Raw genomic sequence first — 18,662 nt, forward strand, 5'->3', positions numbered from 1 at the left:
CAGTTTTTTTTAGACTAGTTATTACTACTTTTTTAAAAATGTTTATCAAGCATCAGCTATTTCTCCTAGGTTCTTTGCATAAATTATCTCATTTAATCTTCCCAAGAATCCCAGGATTGGAGGCTCAGAGAAGTTAAAACAACTCACCCAAGGTCATATTGGAAATGGCAAAGATGGGATTCAAATCCCCAAGCCCTGGGTGGCAACCTGCGCTCAGGTGGGATTTGTTCTTTTTCCACTCCAGCCTCTTGATGGAACTGTTGAAATCTGCTTCTTCCATGTCACTCTCCAAGTTGGAAAACGGACACTGCCTGCCCTTTGCCAGTCACTTGGGGTCAGAGGAGCCAGCCTTTGACAAAGGAGCCCCCACCGCCCCCCGGAAGAACCACTTCCGTCCCTGCCAGGCCTCCATCCCTTGCCTGTGGTCTGGAACCTCTGTGGTTGCTGCCCCTACCTCCTGCATCTCCCATCTCCCTGGTCCCCCTCCTCTGCCTTCAACCCCCATCCCCACCATTAATGAGAATCAGAAGGAGGGAGAGGTGGGAACTTGAAAGAGTAATTCCTTTCTTATTTATAGGTCTCCACCAGAGGACCAGGGGCAAGGAGTGTGGTCTCTACCCTGAAGCGAGGAGCAAAGCTCTCATAGGGGCCAGGGTCCTGGTTGGGCTCGGCCTGTGACCCCTAGTGCCTTAATCTCCCCAGCTGTACAATTAGGTAAAAGTTGGGCTACAATGAAAACCAGATGTTACATCAGGAGCGAAGTCTCCTGGGCAAACAAATTAAATAATAAATAAATGCTTTCGGTTTTACTAGCAACTGGCCATTCTGTCTTTCCTCCCTGGCTCCAATTAGAGTACTCCCGTTGTCTTGTGGCATTTTAAAACCTAAGTGTAAATAAGAACGGATCCTGCAATGGCAGAAATGCTTGCTAGTTTTGATTTTTATTTTTGTCGATTGTGTGGATTTGGTTTGGTTTTCTGCGATGTTGTGAGCCTGTTTTTGCAAATCCTCCTTTGCACTTCTCTTATCTGCCAAAAACCCACACCAAATCCAAATCCGCAGAACTCCAGCTTTAGGAGAAGCAACACAGAGCTTGCCGTTTTAACTACAGCCAGCCATTCACTTGAGAATCTCTCTACAATGTTTGTATCTGCTTTTCTGCCTTGGCATTTAGAGAATCATACTTGGCTGAATATAGAACTTAAGAGGTCTCAGACACATTACTCTCATTCATTCTTTGACTTGTGAACCCATTCATTCATTTAGGAAATATTTATTAAGCACCTGTTACTTACTCAACACTTTTCCTGGAGCTGAGCATGCAGCTGCAAACCAGCAGACAGTGTCCTTGCCAACAGAAGGACTGAAAGAAAAAGATGCTGATTGTATGACCCATTTCAGCATTAGGGCTCTGGTCATTCCTATTGAAGCCTTGGGGAAAACTCAGGAAAATGTGTCTTGACAGACAAGAAGGTCGTGTAGTTGTCTTGGCTATTACACATGACTCTTCCACAGTCCTGTTTGGCCAAAAGTGATCTGAGCCTCCATTGACACTGTTATGACCAGGATTCTCACTAAATGAGCACCTACTGTGTGCTGGGCATGGGGTAAGCATTCCACACACATCACCTCATCTTATCCTCACCACTTTAGAGTCAAGGAAACAGAGCCTCCAAGAATCCTGTCCTACTTTATGCAAGTTCTCCCATTCCCGTTGGTTGCTACGAAGCCTGAGGAAATGTCTAGGAGAAATTATAACAGTATCTAGATATTAATTCAGAACCTACTTGGTGTCAGACACTGAGCTGGCAACTTCTTGCCTGTTATCTTATTTCATCCTCAGTCTCTCTGGATGGTCACTATCGTGATCAGTAATTTTACAGCCCAGGAAAGAGAGGCTCATCAGGGTGAAGTTCCTTGCCCCGCGTCACAAAGCTCATAAGTGTCAGAGCATGATTCATATTCAGGTCTTTCTGCTGCCTAAGCCTGCATTTAGTTACTTCCCTTTAAGCTTTGTATTTTATAAGCAAACAAGCAAAGTCTGGAACTAAGGAAACTAGCTTCGATGGACTTTACTTAGCTCCCTTGACCTTGTCAGAGCCTGAATTCTCAAGACATGTTCTAGGGAGTTCCCTAGAGCATTTACCCCTAGAGGGTTATGACTTTCTCAATGGTCATATGAAGATTCTGAAGCCAAGAGTGGTTGTACCCCTTTCTAAAGGCCTTAGGGTGAAGTAAAAGACAGAGGAATTTCTTGACTCTGCCCATAGTTGAGTTTTATCTGAGGCATTGAATAGAAATACACTCTGACACAGTGTTCTCTTGAGTGACGTGGGTTGGAAGGACACAGAGGGAAGCTACTCTAGGGACCAACCCTGGTCTCTTTCCCTCTTGTGTCTGTCAATCCAGGTCCAAACTTGGACACAAGTCTGGGTCCAAGAAAGATTTGTCTGACCAGGATATGGGTTTTTTTGTTCCTTATATCTTGTCTTATTTTTGTATCAGAAGGAACATCTTCTAACAAACAGCAATGATTTGTCAAATGGATACACTCACATAATCACTACCTCAATCAACATAGAGATGGGATATGCCCATCTCCCCAGAAAGTTCCCTTGTTCCCCTCTGCAGCCAGACTACAACCCCCACCCAGGCCAGGTAACTGCCAATATAATTTTGATATTTTCTTCTCTCTCCCCATTCTATTATCTCCTTTTCTAGTGATAGTAGTGTTTTCCCCTTGTAGGAATGCTGGTAATTGCAAATCACACACATTCTTGGATCATCATCTTGTCAATTTGTTTTTCTCCAGTGTTCTTATCTGGCAAAATAAAAAGTTTGCAACCTTAGGTCTGTAACTTTTACGGATCTATGAAATCTAAAAATCTATCTTTATAAGAGTGAGATGATTTGCTTGACTGGGGACATAAGAGAAAGAATTATGCAAAGAAAGTGTTGGGAGTAAGGATTCAACATTCTACATATAAGACTCTGTACTTAGCAGGTTGATCAGTAAGCTCTGCCCAAGGATGATGTTGGCAGCTGGTTCTAAAATTCACTTTTGAGTGAATTTGACTCAAAAGGTCCATCTTTGTGCTCCCAAGAGGGCTCAGACAGTGGCTGTTCTTTTCTTTTCCTATAAGTATTTTTTAAAATTTAATTTAATTGGAGGATATTTGCTTTACAATATTGTGTACGGCAAAGTGCATCAGCTATATGTGAATTAGTCCTCTTTTTTTGAATTTTCTTCCCATATAGGTCACTGCAGAGCGCTTAGTAGAGTTCCCTGAGCTATACAGTAGGTTTTCATTGTTGTTGCTGTTTGGTCGCTTTATCATGTCCAACTCCTTGTGACCCCGTGGACTGCAGCACACCAGGCTTTCCTATCTTTTACCATCTCGCAGAGTTTGCTCAAACTCATGTTCATTGAGTCGGTTCTCATTAGTTACCTACTTTATACAAAGTATCAATAGTGTACACATGTCAACCTCAATCTCCCAATTCATCCCACCCCTTTCCCTTCCTGGTGTCCCTATTTCTATTTCACAAATAAGATCATCTATACCATTTTTCTAGATCCTGAACTCATTCAGCTCATCTGTAAAGTAGATGGGTTAGATTATTTCAGTGGTCTTGCTTTCTTCTCTGGCCAGGTTTGGATTCATCGGCACTGATTTCCCCAGAGTCACTTGGGATCTGAACTCCAGGCTAGCATTTCCAGCCCAAAGCAAACACGGCTCTAAACATCAGGCTTCGAGTGAGTTCTGTCTAAAGTTTCCTTCCACCTCTTTCTGGGAAGCAATCAAGGGGTCCCTTTTCTAGGAGACTGTAATTTGTTGAAAAGCATTTGATTGTTGTATTGAAAGGTGCACTGTATGTGTAAAAAGGTGTTTATGAGGCTTCGTACAGTATAGTTAATAACCAACCACAACCAGGGTCTTTATAACAGGGACCCTGGCTGCAAGCATCTACATTGTGCCGTTCTGAAGCCCACTAATGTATAATTACAGTGGCTGGTGGTCTGGAATATAAACCCAGGGTGCTTGCTGCAGGCTTGCAGGTCAGCCTTCTCTTCTATCTATGGCCGCACTCTGCACATTTCTCAGACTCAGCAGAAATACTCCTCCTGACCCTCCCAACCCAACTTATTGGACACCTGCAGATTCTAAGGTGGGCTGCATCCGTGCATGCTAAGTCGCTTCAGTCGTGTCTGACTCTTTGTGACCCTATGGACTGTAGCCTGCCAGGCTCCTCTGTCCATGGGGATTCCCCAGGCAAGAATACTGGAATGGGTTGCCATGTCCTCCTCCAGGGGAATCTTCCTGACCCAGGGATCAAATCTGCATCTCCTGCATCTCCTACATTGGCAGGAGGGTTCTTTACCACTAGTGCCATCTAGGAAGGTCAAAGTAGGCTGAGCAAGGTGCATTTTTAAATGCATTGGAAGCAAAGAGCTGGGTAGTGACTAGTAATAAGATGAGTCCTGGTGTTTGTTTACACAGGCTTCCTCAATGGCTCAGAGGGTAAAGAATCTGCCTACAACGCAGGTGACACAGGAGATGCAGGTTTGATCCTTGGGTGGGAAAGATTCCCTAGAGGAGGAAAATGGCATCCCACTCCTGTATTCTTGCCTGGAGAATTCCATGGACAGAGGAGCCTGGCAGGCCAAAGTCCAAAGGGTCACAAAGAGTAGGAAACAACTGAGCCGCTAAGTATGCAGCAAGATGTGTTTACTTATGAAGGGGAAACTCATGACTGAAGAACCAACTGGCTCAAGCTACAGCCATTTCTTGCCAGGAGAAGGATGACTTCTTAGAAGGCTTCTCATTCCCACTCTGCCTGCACGTCATTCACACCCCTGCTCCCCACTCCCCTGCTGAACTATGCCCCACAAGGCAGGTAGCATACTCTTCTAAATACACAAATCTGACCAGGGTTCCTTTTCTTAAAACCTTCTGATGGTCGCCCATTGTTCCCTAGGGTCAAGCTCCACCTCTCCATCAGGGATCTGGGACCCTGCACCATCTGCCCTGCTGATTCCCTGTGACCTCTCTGGGTCACAGAACCCTTTGCTCCCTGGTTCTCTTTCTCACTGGCCTCTCTTTGGGTCCCTTCTGCCTCTGAATCCCCTTGTGACTTTGGGTCTGTCATCTGGCCTGATGCCTCCCCTCTTCCTTCCCTTCATCAGTGCCAGTGACCCTGTGCCCAAGAAGGATGTTGGCAGCCGTTTCTGAAATTCATTCTCCACCTCTGAGTTCCCAGTGATATTTCACAGTACTGGTGAACCATACACTATCTAACCTGTTTCTCATTGATGGTAAATTTCTGCTCTGTCTTCAGATACCAGGGTCAAATGCCACTTTTTCTGGGAAGCCCGCCCTGGTCTCCTAGATCAGGCCAAGTTCCCCTACTTGGTTCCTTTATTCTTTTCTTCCAGAATTACTCCTTCCAGAGTGTGTATTATCTGCCTGATATTGAGGTAAACAATTTCCAGGATATGATTCACTTAGGAAGCATGTACTGAGAATATTCTCATGTTACAAATGCAGAACCTGAAGACTGGATGCAGTCAGAATGTTGCCCAGTATGTGGGAGAGCTGGTAAGTGACTGAACCAGAATTCAGAAACTCTGAACACAAGCCCTTCACCAAAACACAGGCTAGAATGACACATAGAACACTCACATATGTTAAATATCTGTCTCCAAAATATAAGGAAAAAATGTAGTAGCAATACTTCAATGAAAGACACAACCTACTAATAACAAGTATTGTTTAGTAATGGTTCTGGGGATGAAGTTCTTTTCCCCTTTCAGTTTTTCTCAAATTTCCTAATTTTCTACAATGAGTACCTATTCTTTTTCTAAATCCACTTAGGTGAGTGAAGTGTGGATTGCCTGAAACATTATAACAGTCCTAGAATTAAAAAGAAAATTTACCCACAATATCGCCACACTAAACAAACCAACTGTTTCCAATTTAGTGTTTGCCTCCCAGGACTGATCTCTAGAAATATTTCATTTCCTTATAGTTGTAGTCATAGAGTACATTCTATGTTGGCATTCTGTTCTTTTCAGTTAATATTTCACCCTGATGGTCTTGTAAATAATGGGGGAATACTGCATCAAGGTGAACCCCATCTATGGTCCTGGAGTCATTCATGTGTGATTCTGGCCTCCAAGACTAGCACCATCTTTTGATTTAACCCAGTCCACCCTGACATTCCTGCTTCCATTCAATGGTTTAGTCATTCATTCCACAACTACTTTTTAAATGCCTACTATGCACCAAGCACTTTGCTAGGTATGTTTCAATCTACTTACACTATGTGACAGTCAACTACTGCTGAAAGCAAGCCAATTTATTTCTTAAGATGTCTTTAATCAACTATCGGAGACTTTGGGGATTAAAAGACATCCTATAGTAAGATGAGGATTTGTGCCCTCGAGCAATACACCCTTTTTAGTTGATAAATTTCAATCAGTGAATCACATAGAACTTTACAGTTTATAGGATTCTTCTACATCCATTGTCCCTTTTAATTTGTTAACATCTGGGAAATGGAAAGATTCTCTCCAGATGAGAAGACTGAGGTCCCAAGAGGCTATTTCACTTGTCCAGTTTTTTAGTCCATGAGAAATGTGCCCATACCACATGCATGGTGTTTTGACCTGATTTCCTCACATTTTAATATGTTTTGGGAATACTTCTATGTCAGAACAATCATTAACAAAAATATAGTTGCAGATGATTTCACAGTCTGAATGAATCATAATTTACTTAACATGTTTCCCATTGATGGACATTTATGTTGCCTCAACTTTTTCATTGGGGCTTCCCTGATAGCTCAGATGGTAAAGAATCTGACTGCAATTCAGGAGACCCAGGTTCGATCCCTGGATGGGGAAGATTCCCTGGAGAAGGGAATGGCAACCCACTGCAGTATTTTTGCCTGGAGAATCCTATGGCCAGACTAGCCTGGCAGGCTACAGTCCATGGGGTCCCAAAGAGTCAGACATGACTAAGTGACTAATAGTTTCACTTTCAGGTTTTTCATTATTCTAATGTTGCAATTAAAAAAACCTTATAATACATCAATTCACACATATCAATATATAAAATAGATAACAAAGACCTACTGTATAGCACAGGGAACAAAAAATTAGTCTCTGTAATATATCTTTGAGCCAATGAGATTATGAAACATACATAGGTTAGTGGGTAGGCACATTACAAATTTTAATAGCCCAATAAAGGCCTCTCTATGTTGCATGGTGATACCTATTTGACAGCAACTGTGCAGATTGTTGAAATGATCGATTATAAGTTTTTACCAGTATTAAAAGACCAATATAGTGTCTCACTGTTATTTTCAATCTGCATTTTTAATTTTTTTTTATTTGGCTAAGCCATGTGGCATGGGAGATCTCACTTCTCCAACCAGGGAATGAACCCACACCCTTGCATTGGAAGTGCAGAGTCTTAACCATTAGACTGCTGGAGAAGTCCTTTACTGTGATTTTCAATCTGCGTTTTCCTCATTAGCAGTGAGTTTGAGTATTTTCTAACATGCATATATGCCTTTATTAGCCTCTTATCTAGAAAGAAGCCCCTGGGAGAGGGCTTTACAGGAAGGGTCCCTGGGGATGAGGCAGGCTTTCTCTAGGAAGCCCGTGGTTCATGCAGTCAAGTCAGGAAGGCGAGGGGAAGCCAAAAGGAAGAATCGATTACAAGATCAGAGGTTAGAAGAGGAAAGAAAGAGAGACAGAGAGAGGCTGGGACCAGGCTATGTCAGGTTGTTCATGATACAGCCTATAAAGGGAAAGAAAACTACAGACCCTCCCTCGTCACAGTTCCCAGGACATATTACAGAAGTAGCTCCTTCAAGGAGCCATGCCCCCTGGGCATGAAACTCTGAGGATGGAGTCTGTGCTGGGGGAGCTCAAGGAGGTTTGGACTTACCATGATGTTCATGAAGCTTGATTCTTAGCACTGCTCACTTGCACAAGCCCCTTCCACAGCCCAGAGAGGGGCTTAACAGTGGGTTCATGTGATCACGTGTTGCATAGCGATTGTGTCCCCTCCAAATCCATATGTGGAAATCCTAATCCCCAAGAGATGGTGTTAGTACTTGAGACCTTTGGGAGGTGATTAGGTTATGAATGGGATTAGTGTGTTTATAATGGAGGTACGAGAAATCTCCCATCATGGTAGATTACACTAGAAGACAGCTGTTCATGAACTAGGAAGTGGCCCTCACCAGGCATCAATCTGCTGGCACTTTGACCTTGGACTTCCCAAACTCCAGAACTCTGGGAAAGAAATATTTGCTGTTTCCAGGCTACCCAATATATGGCATTTTGTTTTAGTAGCCTGAATTGACTAAGGCAACATGTTTCTGTGAAATTTGCAAAATTAGATATTTTAATTGCACTTGGGTAGGGTTGCTATTTCTTTCTGTTTGAACTTTCCTCACATTACACTTGTCCATGTGTTGGTTGGTGACATTTTTCAGGAGCTGGTTAAGAGGACACTGAGTTGAGGACACTTTCGCCTATATTTAGTGAGATATATTTTTGTGGTACACAGGGTCCATGGAGAGTAAGCTATTGATGGCTGTCCCAGGGTAAGTGTGGGTTTAGGTAAGCTGTGGGTTCAGTTCCTGCCCCTGGGCCAGCTCACTGCATCATGACAAAACAGTGCAAAGATAGACACTGTATTGAGATAGGAGCATGTCTGTGGTCCCCAGTCCCAGAATTAGGAGGAGAGAAAAGGAGAGAAGAAACACATTTGAAAAGCAGTGAGTCAAGCAAGGCTATGAAAAATTCTATACTAGTCAAATGTGCAAAATTATAAGCAGAAATTTCTGTTCACATTAATTCCTAGTCAAAATAGAAGCTCTTTCCTGTCAGAATATACCAAATAAAGCAGTATTTTATTGACAATATAATTATAAACCCACCATCATTTATATGCACATCTCATGAGATATAATTTATCAGAAATATTGTGTTCAAAGAGTTCAAACCTGTATCTTTCAGTGAGGACTTCTTTCGGATTTCCCTAGTGGCTCAGACAGTAAAGCATCTGCCTACAATGCCAGAGACCCAGGTTCGATCCCTGGGTTGGGAAGATCCTCTGGAGAAGGAAATGGCAACCCACTCCAGTGTTCTTGCTGGAGAATCCCATGGATGGAGGAGTGTGCTAGGCTACAGCCCATGGGGTCACAAAGAATCGGACACGACTGAGCAACTTCACTTTTTACTTTCTCTCAGTGAAGTTGCATGTTTCGTGCAGCCCAAATATCACACTTTACTATTTTGATGAACCAAAGAGAGGAAAGACTTCTTTTCTGTCTAGACCTGTCTTTCTAGTCTCTCCACTGAAAATATGACAAAGGTATTATCATAAGAGGCAATCTAAGTGTGTGCAGCCAAAATTGTAAGGAAAAGTGCTGATCCAAAGAAGATGAGATGTCCATTGACAGAGGAATGGATAAAGAAGATATGGTGCATCTATAAAATGGAATACTACTCAGCCATTAAAAAGAATGAAATAACACCATTTGCAGAAATGTGGATGGAACTAAAGATTGCCATATTGAGTGAAGCAAGTCTGAGAAGGAGGAACATCGTATGCTATCCCTTATATGTGAAATCTAAAAAGAAATTATACAAATGAAGGTATTTACAAAACAGAAAGGGACTCACAGACTTAGAGAATGAACTTACGATTACTGGGGAGATGTATGGGGAAGGGATAGTTGGGGAGTTCAAGATCAGTATGTATGTACTGCTATATTTAAAATGGCTAACCAACATGTATATCACAGGGAATTCTGTTCAATGGCAGCCTGGATGGGAGAAAGTTTGGGAGAGAAGGGATACATATACATGAATGGTTGAGTCCTTTTGCTGTACACCCAAAATTATCACTATATTGTTGATCGGCCATACTCCTTTTAAAAGAAAAAAAAAGTGGGTGAGAGACAAGTGATTTGAACCTGACACACCCAGGAGTCTTTAGGGTCTTTGGGTGGAACCGGGTCCTGACTTTTGGCATGTTTCTTGATTTTTGCCTTCCAGCTAGAAACTAGCCAAGAAGCTATATCCCCATGCAGACAGATACATGAGCAGGGGTAAGATGAACCAGCCAAAGTGAGAGGCAAGAAAAACAGCCTTGCAATGCAACCACTTAGACAAAGTCAAATATAGATTTAACAACTAATTATAGGAGAAAGCTGCAAAGTGCGTTATAAAATCAAGTGTTTGCACAGAAACATTTTTGCTAGAAAGCAAAGTGGTAGCTCATTTGCATGTTTGGTATTGTTAGCATACAAAGGAGCTGAACTGCTAAAATTAAGATAGTGAGTTGTTTGAAAACCTCATTTTAAAATAGAATAAATCACGCCACAGACAGATGTTTAAGAGTGTGCCTGATGTGGGGAGAGCTGGCCTCCAGTGCGAGGCTTGGTAGGGTTGAGCCTTCACTCTGGAAAGGCCAACCAAATTCCTCTCTGAACTGCAGGGATTGGGGATATGGGAAACTCAGTATCTGAGGCTTCCTGGGAGAGGGCCTTGGTTGGCGGGGGGCGGGGGGGGGCAGGGAGGATCCGTCTGGGGCTAGACTCAAAGTGAGTATCAATTCTAGCAGCCACCCATGGCAAGTACATGCCAAGTGCTCATGGGCAGTAGAATGTAAAATGTCAGGGGCCAACTCTGTATTTACACACCCTGAGAGCTCACCCTAGTCCCAGCGCTCACATGCAGCATCAATTTTAGCCTTCATTCACCATCAAGAGTTAAAGTATTAATATCATGGTTGTCATCCCGTTTCACAGATTGGACACATGGAGGATGGAAGAAGTTGTGAAACATCTCCTGAATCCAATAGGAAGCAAATGGGGATGGCTCTGAATCGACCCAAGAGTAACTCTATAGAGATTTCTGATCATCAGACTTTTTTATTGCACACCCCACCATAAAGAAAATGCGTGAAGAGACACTTCCATCACTATTTATTAATTTATAAATGATATGCAAGCACGACTATATTATTTACTGTATATAACAAAACTCCAAATAGAAATATGAAAATAATGAGATAGAGAAAAATATGGAAATATTCTTATCTTCTTCATACTAAAATGGATTATCTCCATTTTTCAGGGTGTGAGTTTTTCTCACGTTGGAGATAAGTACTTAACCAGTATGCATTTCATTCTGACATGTTCTAGGCTTGGGGGGTGTATTAGCCTGGATTCTTGAGAGAAACAGAATATGTATATGTGTGTGTGCATGGAAGCATGTGTGTATAATATATCTCTAATGGGAGATATATCTGTATCTATCTATCATTCACCTATTTATTGATGGAGAGAGACTGATTAATTATGAGGCATTGACTTACAAGATCATGCAGCCTGAGAAGTTCCACAATCCACCTCGTGCAAACTGAAGCCTGGGAAAGAGAATGGGGGAACCCAGTGAGGCTGGTCCTGTAATTCCATTCAGGTCTTAAAGCTAGAGAATCTGGGGAGCTGATGATGATGTAAATCCCAGCCCAAAGGGAGAAGACCTATATATTGCTTAGTCAGACAGGCAGGAAGGAAATGGATGTGAGGAAATCAGTCCTCACACATGGGGGAGGGTGATCTACTTTACTTAGTCCACCAATTCAAAAGCTAGTTCATAAGGAAACAAGCCCAAAAATGACCCCAGAAACAAAGTTTAATCTGGGCATCCCATGGCTGGCTATACTGACACATAAAATTAAACTCTGCAGGCGCGTGTGTGTGCTAAGTCACTTTAGTAATGTCTGACTCTTTGCAACCCTATGGACTGTAGCCCGCCAGGCTCCTCTGTCCATGGGATTCTCCAAGCAACAATACTGGAGTGGGTTGCCATGCCCTCCTCCAGGGGATCTTCCTGACCCAAGGATGGATCCCAATCTCTTAGGTCTCCTGCATTGGCAGGCAAACTCTTTGCCCCTGAGCCACCTGCTTTTGACATATAAGGCACTATTTGCAGGTTACAGGGGTGAGGTGGTGATATGTGGGGATCAGTGTTCAGTCTTCCACAACATCTCTCACAATGTTTGCCCAACTGTGGCTTTTCACAGACTCAAAGCTCCACAGGCACAGAGGCCACCACATAGGGAGGCCAACCATCCAGGGGCTTTCCTGGTGTTTGCACGGGAAATTCCCAGTCCCAGGAAACTCAGACCCAGACACACCAGGACAGTGTGTCTCCCCTTACTGTTTCCTATAGGCGCATGGTACCTTATTTACAGTAACACACAGTGAGTGCTAAATTGACCCTTCTTCCAGAGCTGAAATGACCTTCCCTTAAAGTCTCTCTAGACTTTTCTAACCTCTGTAATTTCTCTTTATGATCCAGATTGGCAAGAAGATCCAACCAGTCCATCCTGAAGGAAATCAGTCCTGAATATTCATTGGAGGGACTGATATTGAAGCTGAAGTTCCAATACTTTGGCCACCTGAATCAAAAAATTGACTCATTGGAAAAGACTCTGATTCTGGGAAAGATTGAAGGCAGGAGGAGAAGGGGACGACAGAGGATAAAATGGTTGGATGGCATCACTGACTCAATGGACATGAGTTTCAGCAAGTTCTGGGAGTTGGTGATGGATAGGAAAGGCTGGCATCCACGAGGCCTCAAAGAATCAGACATGATTGAGTGACTGAAATGAACTGAACTGATAATCCAGATCTCCCCCAAATCCTGAATATTTATCCAAGTCCCAAGGTCATTGCACAATCTCTTATTCCTACATGCATATAAGTTGTTTCATGAAAATAAATGCTGATACTTCACTACAATATTAAACCCATGAACCTAGACCCTAAATCATCTTGTATTTTTCTCCTTCAGGTGCTAAAATAGACCCCAACACAACAAAATGCTGAGTGGGTACATCCTGCCTTGCCATCACAAGGCAACTATACAAAATTGTGGAGTAATGAAGTGATACATAGACACAGAGAAGAGAGTAGGGGTGGGGGTCTTAAATCATGACAGATTACTGGTGGTGATAAATTCAAAGCCATTGCCTAAAACAGTCATTCCCAAACTTCAGTAATTTTCATAATTTTTTTTAATATGTGCCACATCTGTATATTGTCATCTGTAGGAACGTGTTTTTTTTTTTGTTTGTTTGTTTGTTTGTATGTTTGTTTGTTTTACTTAAACACAGTTGAAAAGAAGATTAAATATTTAGTGGTAGCTCAGTGGTAAAGAATCCAACTGCCAATGCAGGAGATGCACGTTCAATCCCTGACTCAAGAAGATCCTCTGGAGGAGGAAATGACAACCCACTCCTGTATTCTTGCCTGGGAAATCCATGGACAGAGGAGCCTAGTGGGCTACAGTCCGCAGGGTCACAAAGATTGGGCCTGAGTACACACAAACACAAATGTTTAGTACACCCAAGTTTTCTCCCACTACACATTATAATAAATTTGAGGTTACTGGAATTATCTATTGCTGTATAACAAAATAGCCCCAAAACTTACTAACTTAAAACAAAACATTTACTATCTCATGGTTTCCATGGCTCAGGAATCCAGGTGTACCTTGGCTGAGTTCTAAGCCTGGGGTCTCTTAGGAGGCTACAGTCAAGCTGTCCGTTGGGGTTACTGTGGTCTTGAAGCTGGACTAAGGAAGAATTTGCTTCCAAGTTTTCTCCGTGGTTTTTGGCAGGATTCAGATTCTCACAGGGTTGCACTGAGGACCTCAGTTCCTTGACAGCAGTGGGCCAGAGGCCACCCTCAGTTCCCGGCCACCTGGGCCTCTCCATAGGGCAGCTCACAACTCAACAACTGTCTTCATTGCACTGAACAAGTCAGAAAGCAAGAGAAGGCATGCTCAAGAGACAGAGTCACAGACTTTTGTAACCAACCACACCTTGAAGGGGACAGCTCAGTACTTTAGAAGCAAGTCACTAGTTCTAGCCCAGAATCCATAGGAAGTGGATTATCCAAGGGTGTGAGTACCACAAGGTGGAAATCATGAGAGGCCACGTTCCATGTCTGTCCGCACCACTACACTCTCTGAAATCAACGTTCTTACTCTCAGGGTTCAGATGTTGCACGTTGGCAGTTCGTCACATTAAGGATGCAGCTAGACTTAACTTGGCACAGGTGGCCATGGACGGAGGGCATGTGGAGATGGGGGAGTGTGAGCCCGCTGCAGAGACACCACAGTAAGCATGTGGATGACAGGGCACAGAGGTTGAGTGAGAAGATGCATGTGAACTGATTAACTGGAGGGGAAAGATCACTGGAGAAAAATGAGGCTGTAGAGTTTTCTAAAGTAGGAGAAAATTCTAGGACCAGTCAGCAGCCAATCACTACTTCCCCTTGTACATATCAGGCTCAGCTCAGTGAGAAATTAAATAATAGCTTTTTCATTTGCAAAGAAAATTATTTCAGATAGATTTTGACAGGTAACATTTGATAGAGATAGATTTGATGTGAATTCATTCTGTATTTGAACGTGAATTTTCCCAACTATTCTGTACTCCTCTCTATAGTTGAGCATGCCCGCAATCCCATGAGAACTTAGATCTTATCCAGTTCTCTAGAGCAAAGTTCAGCAAAATTATGGGAGCCAAAGCTGGCCAGCTGCCTGTTGGTTTATGATCCAAGAGGTAAGAATTTTTTTTTACATTCTGAAATAGTTACATTTTAAATGGTTATACAAGTACCTACAAAATAGCCTTGATTTTTAACTCCTGACTGGCAAAGCCTAAAATATTTATTATAAGAAAATGTGTACCAGTCCCTACTCTAGAGTGCCACAAAGCTTCAAACCCAGCACAAAGAGGGGTCAAAAAGAGATGAGTTATATTGTTTTAGAAAGAACAAGAGAAAAGATCTTGTTTTCAGGAGAAGGGAGGGAAGGAGAAAAGGAAGATGCTTATAGCTCACAGCATCTACAGGCTTCATGCCACCCCAGCCCACCTCCACCTTTGCTGACGCTGTAAGTACCCGTGCTGACAAGGGAAACACCATCCAAGACTGACTGTCTTTCAGCAATCAAAATCTCTTAGACCAAAAGGAACTGAAATATCCCTAGGTTAAAAAAGAAAGATAATTTTAGGACCTAACCAAAAAGGAAAAACAGAAACATCACTTCAAAAACACTAATGTGAAAAGATACATGTATCCCAGTGTTCATAGCAGAATGATTTGCAACAGCCAAGACATGGAAGCAATCTAAACGTCCATCAGCAGATGCATGGATAAAGCAGATGTGGCATGTATATAATGCAATACTACTCGATCAAAGAAAAGAGTGGAATTTTGCCATTTGCAGCAACATGGATGGAATTGGAGGGCATTATCCTAAGTGAAATAAATCAGACAGAGAAATACTGTATGATGTTGTTTATATGTGGAATCTAAAGAGTACAACAGATCAGCGGATATAGCATAAAATAAGCAAACTCAACAAATACAGAGAACAAAGTAGGGGTTACCGGAGGTGGCGGGTTGCAACATACCGTGGATGAGGGAGTGAGAGGTACAAACTGTTGGGTGTAAGACAGGACGCATTGAACAACATGGTGAATGTAGCCAGCATTTTGTAATAACTGTAAATGTAGTGTAACTTTAAAAATGCATCAAATAAATTTTTAAATGTGTCCCCATTATCTGGAAACTATTGCGGTAGTGGCTTAAAGGGAAAAGAAGAAGTGCTCAATAAAAAACCCTTAGTCCAAGAAACGCAGAAGAGAGGGATGGAAAAGAAACAGTTTAAAAAAGAAGAACCAAGGGGCCTAGAATGCTATAGAAGGAGATGTAAACAAGAAGACTGCACATACATATATATATATATATATATATTTTGGAAAGAGAACATAACTTGTATCTTCAGGAAGTGAGAACAATCTTTGAAAGTTTTCCCAAAAGTGTTGCCTAGAGAAATACTTTAAGTAACTATTGAAACTAGAAAAGAATCAATCTAAAACCCCTTGAGATTTAAAACCTATGGTAAAATTATGAATCCAATGTCATGAAGGGAGTGAACAGAATCATAAAAACCACAAGTTTTTGTCCATAACAATAAATATCTCTAACTAAGAGTAGAGAAGACTGGGCTGGAAGAAGTGTCTGACTTGGACCGAGCTTTCTCAACCTTTGAGGCCAGTGTTTCTAATTGCTGTCACACCACTTCCTTCTTCTGTCAGAGGACAGCTTGAAGATGTCTATTTTTAACATCTCACAGTGTTCCCTGGAACTGAGTTGCAACAAATGAATATATTGGTGAGCACTGGATGGCAGTTGCTTAAAAAGGTAAAATTATGCTTATCAGTTGATCCAGTTATTCTACTCCCAGGTATTTACCCAAGAAATATGAAAGCATATGCCCATATGAAGACTTATATACAAGTGCTTACAGCTGCTATTTGGAATAGCTGAAAGCTAGAACAATCCAATATTCTTCAACAGATGGATGAATAAACAAATTTTGGTATATCTACACAATTGGATATTATGTGAAGATTAAAAGAAATGCTCTATGGACATTTACTATGACACTTATGAATCTCATAATAATTATCCTGAGTAAAAATGATAAATCAGACCAAAAAATATATATACTGTATTACTCCATTTATATGAAAGTATAGGAAATGTAAAATGATATATAGTAACAGATCATATTGGTTATTTGGAGAGGTGGGTAAGAAGGAAGAAATCATAATGAGACATGAAGAAACTTTGGGGACTGATGAATTTGTTCATTATATTGTGTGTAGTGATGGCTTCAGGAATGCATATATGCATCAAAATTTATCAAATTGTGCACATTAAATAGGTAGCTTAGTTTATGTCAGTTATGTCAGTTATGCTGGTTTACTTTACCCTGATGCTGGGACGAATTGGGGGCAGAAGGAGAAGGGGATGACAGAGGATGAGATGGCTGGATGGCATCACCGACTCGATGGGCATGGGTCTGAGTAAACTCCAGGAGGTGGTGATGGGCAGGGAGGCCTGGCGTGCTGTGATTCATGGGGTCACAAAGAGTCGGACACGACTGAGTGACTGAACTGAACTGAACTGAAAACTGGTTTAAAAAAGAAAAAAACTTGTTCAAAAATTCATTTTTCTTCCCAATTCTTCCCAACTTTATCTATCAGTCCAGTTCAGTTCAGTCGCTCAGTCATGTCCGACTTTTTTCAACCTCATGAACTGCAGCATGCCAGGTCTCCCTGTCCATCACCAACTCCCAGAGTCTACTCAAACTCATGTCCATTGAGTTGGTGATGCCATCCAACCATCTCATCCTCTGTCGTCTCCTTCTCTTCCCACCTTCAATCTTTACCAGCATCAGGATTTTTTTCCAATGAGTCAGTTCTTTGCATCAGGTGGCCAAAGTATTGGAGTTTCAGCTTCAATATCAGTCCTTCCAATGAATATTCAGGACTGATTTCCTTTAAGATGAAATGGTTGGATCTCCTTGCTGTCCAAGGGACTCTCAAGAGTCTTCTCCAACACCACAGCTTAAAAGCATCAATTTTCCGGCACTCAACTTTCTTTATAGTCCAACTCTCATGTCTACACACGACTACTGGAAAAACCATAGCTTTGACTAGATGGACCTTGGTTGGCAAACTAGTGTCTCTGTTTTTTAATAAGCTGTCTAGTTTGGTCATAGCTTTTCTTCCAAGGAGTAAGTGTCTTTTAATTTCATGGCTGCAATCACCATCTGCAGTGGTTTTGGAGCCCAAAAAAATAAAGTCTGTCACTGTTTCCCCATCTATTTACCATTAATTGATGGGACCAGATGGCATGATCTTTGTCTTCTGAATGTTGAGTTTTAAGCCAAAATTTTCACTCTCCTCTTTCACTTTCATCAAGAGGCTCTTTAGTTCCTCTGCGTTTCCCACCATAAATGTGGTGTCATCTGCATATCTGAGGTTATTGATATTTCTCCTGGCAATCTTGATTCCAGCTTGAGCTTTATGCAGTCCAGCATTTCTCATGATGTACTCTGCATATAAGTTAAATAAGCAGGGTGGCAATATACAGCCTTAACACATTCCTTTCCTGATTTGGAACCAGTCTGTTGTCCCATGTCCAGGTCTAACTGTTGCTTCCTGACCTGCATATAGGTTTCTCAAGAGGCAGGTCAGGTGCTCTGGTATTCCCATCTCTTGAAGAATTTTCCAAAGTTTGTTGTGATCCACACAGTCAAAAGTTTGGCATAGTCAATAAAGCAGAAATAGATGTTTTTCTGGAATGCTCTTGCTTTTTCGATGATCCAGCAGATGTTGGCAATTTGGTCTCTGGTTCCTCTGCCTTTTCTAAATCCTGCTTGAGCAAATGGAAGTTCATGGTTCATGTACTGTTGAAGCCTGGCTTGGAGAATTTTGAGCATTACCTTGCTAGCGTGTGAGATGAATGCAATTGTGTGGTAGTTTGAGAATTCTTTGGCATTGCCTTTCTTTGGGATTGGAATGAAAACTGACCTTTTCCAGTCCTGTGGCCACTGTGGAGTTTTCCAAATTTGCTGGCATATTGAGTGCAGCACTTTCACAGCATCATCTTTAAGATTTGAAAGAGCTCAACTGGTGCTCCATCACCTTCATGAGCTTTGTTGGTAGTGATGCTTCCCAAGGGCCACTTCACTTTGC

This window comes from Muntiacus reevesi, chromosome 2 (assembly GCF_963930625.1).
Source record: "Muntiacus reevesi chromosome 2, mMunRee1.1, whole genome shotgun sequence".
Taxonomy (NCBI): domain Eukaryota; kingdom Metazoa; phylum Chordata; class Mammalia; order Artiodactyla; family Cervidae; genus Muntiacus; species Muntiacus reevesi.